Genomic DNA, 7,247 nt, shown 5'->3' with positions numbered 1-7,247 from the left:
TCTTGATACTATGGTGAGTAAAAAGTGATTAACTGAAATACACACTATGCCATTTTCCTTTTCACATGACACAATGTACATGACAAACATTTGTTTTTGTGTCGTCTGAATATTTTTCGTGACAGTATTTTAACATTATATCATCTGAATGCGTAATAAAAAAACGCGCTCGATTCTCATATGACGTTACGATTACACACTACTGTTATCCAAAGAAAACGCGCGTTTTCGTTAAATTTGATGTGCTCAACAGATGACACCTCTATTAAATGAATGTCATTGTATGCCGAAAACAAAAAAGCGGCAAATGAAATTTCACTTACGCGGCCATATACCAAATTTTAGGTGCTCGATCGTTTGACTGAAATTTCAGCTGATATATAAAACCCACTCCCTAATCCCAAACCCCTGTTTAGGTCAAGCTTCATCCCTCTCATCCCTCTTTATCTCCATGGTTGATTTCAACATGCAATCACTGAGAGTGAGCTCGAAACACGGTACTGGTAAGCCATATTTTCTTCATTCCTAGATGTATTAGAGTTTCATTGCTCCTTACTCTATCTTTACCTCATCCGATTTACTTTTGTGTATGTCGATTTCAACAGCTGGAATAAGGATCTAGTGATTTTCAGACCTATCGTTGAAACGTTTAGATCTCTCGCTTAGCTACACTGATTTTATTGTATTCAGATTCACTGCTGAAAAGCTTGGGTCTTTATCTTTTTTAACCTAGACAATACAGTGTCTGATGCTGAAGATGGTATGAACTCATCTGATTCCTTTTTATTTGAACATAATATTTGCAGGGATAGTAAGAATGCTTCAGTACATGGGAAGGTTGACTGAAGAGATTGTCAATCGGTTCATGCATTTAGCATATGGGAAGATTTCTTTAACTTAATGAATATATATTAATGTTATGTTGGTTTGAACTGGTTGGTTGCATGCATGATGTTGTTGTGGGTGGTGCTGCTGAGATAGGTTTACAATATATCTTCCATTTGGCTTGTTATCTGAATGAGTATGTGTGTGTATATGAAGCATGTTGGCTTGTTCATGCTTGATGTTCTGCTTAGGAAGCTAGAAGTGATTGAGTATGTTTGATGTACTGTTTAGGAACTTAGAACTCATTGATTTAGGAAACTAGTATATATATTGTTATGTGGGTTTGAACTGAACGATTACATATATGTATGATGTTATGGGTGATGATGAAATGATTGGTATGAACTGATTGGTTAGATATAACTGTTTAGGAAGCTAGGACTCATAGAGTTTATGTATGAATGATCATTAAGCATGTGGCTGATTAGGCATACTCTAAAGCTTTGAATGTTCATTGTGATTGGATACTCTTACACCTATGAGTTATACTGCTAGAAGTGATTGAGTATGTGTATGTGTATGAAATATGTTTATGTTTGATGTTATGTTTAGGAAGCTAGACTGATTGAGTATGTGTATGAATGTTCATTTGGGCATGTAGCTGATTAGTTACATGTATGATGTTGTTGTGATTGGCCATACTTTTATGCTATGAATGTTCATTGAGTGAAATAATGTTTATGCCTACAACATATGGTTTGTGAAGCATAGTCATATCATACACTTCATCACCATACTCCTTTTTATTTGAACATGAGCTATGTTGATAAGTAAGGAATAAGTTGTCTTGAATAAGTAAGGAATAGACATGCACGAATAAGTTGTCTACTTGTTATAGCATGTTCACTTGAATATACATGTCTACTTGAATAATTTGGCTACTTGTTATAGCATGTTAGGCATACTCTTAAAGCTGAAAATGTTATGAACTCAACTGACTGCTTTTTATTTGAACATGAGTTATCGTAATAAGTAAGGAATAAGTTTTCTTAAATAAGTAAGGAATAGACATGCACGAATAAGTTGTTTACTTTTTATAGCATGTTCACTTGAATATACTTATGTCTACTTGAATAAGTTGTCTACTTGTTATAGCATGTTAGGCATACTCTTAAAGCTGAAAATGTTATGAACTCAACGGAATCCTTTTTATTTGAACATGAGTTATGCCGATAAGTAAGGATTCTGAATGCAATTCGTTTACAATATACCTTAATCATGCATCAAGTATTAAAGGAACATTGTAAAAGGGTCATTGAGCATGTATGAAGCATGTATTAAATGGTAAATTTAGGCTAATTGCATGTACTGATGTGGCTTGCACATGATAAGATATATTTTGATTAGATAGAATATACATATACATACAAATTGAATAATAAGCTCTACGTAAAGGGTTATGTATGTGCATTGTCCATACTCTTACTATGTTCCTTTTCACTCGGCTTGATATCGTAACAACAACATTCAACATGGTGATAGGTTTATGATGCATTCAGCACAAACAGAGTCCCGTGTGGTGACAGCATCATAAACCTCACTACCAAGTTCATTATACAACGAGTACAACCCAAGTGGAAGGAACATTGTAAAATGGTCAGTTTAGTCTACTTGCATATACATACAAACTGAATAGCAAGCTCTATGTTATATTGCAAAGGGGGAGGGGGGGTTGAGTGTTGCCTTTTGATTCTTCTCCAAATTCCAAATCTCCTTTCTCTTACTCAAGATAGTTTAGGAAATTTGGAATTTAAAGGAGAACCTCATCCTCTGCCCCTCATATCCACTTTGCATAATCCTCATTCCATATCCGGGTGAGCCCCTCATACTCTTCCCTGTTGCTGCAGTATTACTCAGCAACTGCTTCTTGCCCAGGATATGGCTCCTCACTGTGGGGCTGTAGAAGTAGATCATATAGGTGCCACAGACACCAAAAAATGCATAGAATAATTAGATCAAAAATATGATGTCGTGTGTTTATCAAATGAAATAGATAAATGGTTGCATTATATCGTGGCAGTGGATAAGTGATGGGTATTAAGGATACGGGGAAGACAAATCAACCCCTAAGGAGCCACGTTAGGATGATATATCCTATTCCAAAAGCGAAACTGAGAATAAGAGGAGACATTTTTTAGTGTATGTTTATATGTCATGTAGGTGATTATATCTTACTGATCTGAGTTAATATTACTCTTGCAGGACTGTTTGGGAAATCCGGAGGGTAGCTGATTCTGATTTCAAATACACCCCTTTCATATAGGGTGTATTGGGGGTCTTTCATTCTGATCGACCATGTGAAAAAGTTACCATTGAGAGGACCTGTACGTTATCATCCAAGAAGAATCATTAGAAATACAAAGAAGAAACCAGAAAGAGTTACAAAATAACTATGGATTGACATACGTACCATCGATGGCCAAAAGCCACTCTGGGTTCTCCATGTACAATTTCTCCAAGTCAGCAATTATCTCTTGTGGAGTTTCAACAAGGGGATCCATTGTTACAGCGTAAGTTTTCTAGGTTGTTGAAGGTATGGATTCTGAACGCGTATGATGCATATATTTATAGTGATATGATTGTGGTAAGTGAAAGGTCGTGAAAGGGGAAGGGTCTGTAATTACTGAGTTAAGGGTTGTGTGTAATATTAATGACTTGCTTTGGCTTTTGCAGATACCAAGACCTTTGAGATTATATGCCTAATTATTACTCCAAGATATGGATTGACGTTATTCAAGATATTGGTTATTTTTTTTGTTTTAATTCAGAAATGTATGTGCACAAATGTAAACATTTTATGAGTATTGGTCTCCAATAAAATTAAAACCATTGATATACAAAATTTCATGTTCATATTTTAGCATGTTTTAGTATTCAGGTAAAAACCAGAAATTCAAACGAAGAAGAAGGCAAAAAGTGACATTTTAATTTTTAAAAATATCATCTAAACAACAATAAAAAAGACATTAAAATAAACGTATCTGTCATCTGAAAAAAATCTATTGACATGATTGATTAAGACATATGTCATCTAAACAGGCTATAACGGCAGAAATTATTATACGAACTGTCATCTCAAATTCAATATGTAAATTTCCCAGACGTTAATCTGACGGTTTTAATTATTAAAATGTCATGTGATGGCATTAAAGGTGACGACAGTAATAAATAAGCTACATCGTAACAACGGTAAGATGACAGTAAGAAAATGGGCTAATGTCATGTGTGATGATGAAACATGACAGAACTTGGTCGTCCTCTGAAGGTGCAATAGACGGCAGCGAGCCCCGTGACAGATTTATATCTCGCGGGACGACGGTTTTTAACTGTCGTCTGAAGAGGGTTTTGGCGTAGTGACAGATTTAAGGTTACATTCTTAGTTCTTTTTAAATCAAATTCCTTCTGGGTGTTTACCTAATAGATTTCTAACTTGACTCAAAACATTAGAAAGATTCCCCTTATCCCTAGTAGGGAAGATTTAGTTCATGGTCATTGGGTAAATAACACTTGAAATAAAATGAAATAAAGTGAAACTCATTGAAAGTAGAAGATGAAGAAATGAAAGATGAACACACTTTTGATTAAATATGAAATCAACTTACAAAACTAAAAGGAAATGACTTTGAAACAAGAAATTGTGCTTAAAAACTGCAAAAATCAACTAAAATAAGAGTAATTGACAATTGCCCAAAGCTTGGCTACAATAACAATGGAGATTGTGTGTAAAAAGTGTACATTCTCTTCCACCATCTCATCTATTTATAGGCTAAATCTTGCTCCAATCAAGATGATAATCTGAAATTGATGATTAGTAGCCTCCAAAATACTAAATTGGTGCATTAAATGTCCTTGAAAAGTTCAATTGAGGAAAGGTATGAGCTAGCATTCATAAGAGGAGCCGTCCATTGCAACTTGCTGAAATTTGCAGGTCTCGTCAAGACCTGCCCCTAGACATGTCTTCTTGGGCGAAATTTGGGAGGTCTCGTCGAGACCTGCCCCTGGAACTCTTGTTCCAACTCTGCTTCCAGCCAATTGCAACGCTTTGTGCGAATCTGTTGCAAGACGTTCAAATTGGCCAAGAACTGCCGTTTTGTCGTCTTTTCACGGAATGCATCCCTGTTCTCGCCCTGTAACTCACTAGGATAAATTGTCAATCTTGTGAGGGTGTGTGGGGGTGTAAAAATAAGCTAAAAACTCATGAATTAAATTAAAACTACGTGATAGTGTGTGGAATTATGAATTGAGGTGAATTTTAACAAAATTAATATTAAAGTAATAAAAGGACACACAAAATGGACGAAATTATGACTTAACTTTAAGCTTTTGCTTGTCCTCAAGTAAATCAAATCCGAAAACAAAGCTAGAAGACCAAGTAATCAAATAGATCAACAACGAGACATGATTCATTTCAAGCAACAACATAGAAGATCCTAATTTCGAACCATCTGAATCATGATAAACACCTTAAATAACTCAACAACTTTTGAATTTATACTTTGGCCATTAGTGAAACATTTTTCCAACAGTCGATACATAATGAACTCATTAAAACACCTCACAAGGGATTCGCTCTTTACGCTCAAGTGTTTGGGGTAAGGTGTTTTCTATCAATTTTCCGACACAAGTAGTAACTACCATGGGCTTGCATGGCCATCCAACCTCTACCACTATGATTCCTTACTAGGAATTGATCAAAAGGGCTTAATTAAGTTGTAATGAAGGGTGAAAGACAGATGTGATTGTGGTGGAAGTGAGGTTTCACGAATCTTGTTGAGTTCTAAAATATTAAGGCGCAATTGGGTACTTGAGTGTATTGTTTATTTTGTTTTGTTTTCTTCTCTTTTTCTTTTGTATAAGCGTTTTTGTGGAGTATAAGAATTGCATTAGGGGGTTGATGTGTATGAGCCAAAGGAGATGTTTTGCTTTGGTGCTCTTTTTTTTTTTAGACTCATAGTATCCTTAAGGAAGTTGGTTAGAAACTTGTAGATTCCAGGATTTTTGGGTAGAAAGTGAGGGTATTGGTTTCTGGTATGGTGGCGAAAGAAAGGAAATGCTCAACGGGGTGAATAAGGAAAATTGATTTTGGGTAGGTTAATGGTTTATATGGTGGTGAAATGAAAGAAAACCTTAATCATATCAAATTCCTAGTTCGGTGCATGTGGTTTTGGTTAGTATTTGATGCAAACCCTATAGTTAACAACAAGTGTGGATCCCACATCAAAGAAAAATAATCAAGCTATTTAACGTGCTCGTGGCTCAAAGTATCTTTCTATAGGTGTGTTTGTGTTCTATAAGTTCAAGTGTTTCAACTATAGGTAAATGTCTAAAAATGAGTATTTATTCAAAAATAGTTATTCAAGTTTTTATTCATGACTCGACAATTCAATTTTAGAATTTTAGACTTGTCAAATGAAGGTTTATCCTATCACAAGTTAATGTTATTTGAGACTTGGTTTTAAAGTTTGTTTCGGGATTTAACTGATACTTTTGAACATAATTGAGCTATTGGGTTTGGGTCGTGTTGCCAAAACATGGAAGACTGAAAGTAAAAATCACGACTAAAACAAATCACAAACACTAAACACAACAACTACACATATTTCCTCCATTTCCTATCTTTTACCCTCCCTTCCCCACGAAGTTCTAAGCCGTAATTCCAAAAGGCGCAAAACGGGAGTAAAAAAACGAAAAGAAAGAAAATACCATCTTAGTCAGGGAGGTGCCAGTTACGCTCGTTGGCGTACTGTGCCATGAAACTGCCAAAGCGAGCATTGTTGGTCTGAGTTTGCAGGTTTAACCGCTCCAATCATGCTAACGCCTCGGTGTGCTGGTTAGCGATACGCTCAAGCCCATCTAAACGCTGACGGACGTCCACAATACCACAACACTCAAAATGGTTCGCAAGTTTAGCTGTTATGCCATCCAGAGTAAAAAAGAGAGTGACAAAGTGAGTGAGCAAGACATCACCATCATTTGGTGTGCCCTTAACCGTAAACGAGTCAACGTTCCCCGCATTTTTTATCGTGCCATGGACACCATTTGTCGTAGCAATAAGCGCACTTTAGCCTTCGGTCACGTGGTCACTAGGTTTGCCATTCACTTAGGTTTCCGACATGATAGCGGAACTACGAGCAAATTCCGCTCAAATTCTTTGATGAAATTTATCTAAATACAGTTGCTCGTTCTGATGTTGTTCCTCTAGGTACCACTGATACGGCAATGCCTGATGCAGGTCCAAGTTCCGCCACTACTGACCCTGTCCATAACTCTCATACAACTTTTCCCTCCCTCCAACGCCCGTCACCGTTTAGATGGGCTTGAGCATATCGCTAACCAGCACACCGAGGCGTTAGTACGATTGG

This window comes from Euphorbia lathyris, chromosome 5 (assembly GCF_963576675.1).
Source record: "Euphorbia lathyris chromosome 5, ddEupLath1.1, whole genome shotgun sequence".
In the NCBI taxonomy this organism is placed as follows: Eukaryota; Viridiplantae; Streptophyta; class Magnoliopsida; order Malpighiales; family Euphorbiaceae; genus Euphorbia; species Euphorbia lathyris.
The sequence above is the reverse complement of the archived record's forward strand: the minus strand, read 5'-3'. Positions refer to the sequence as shown.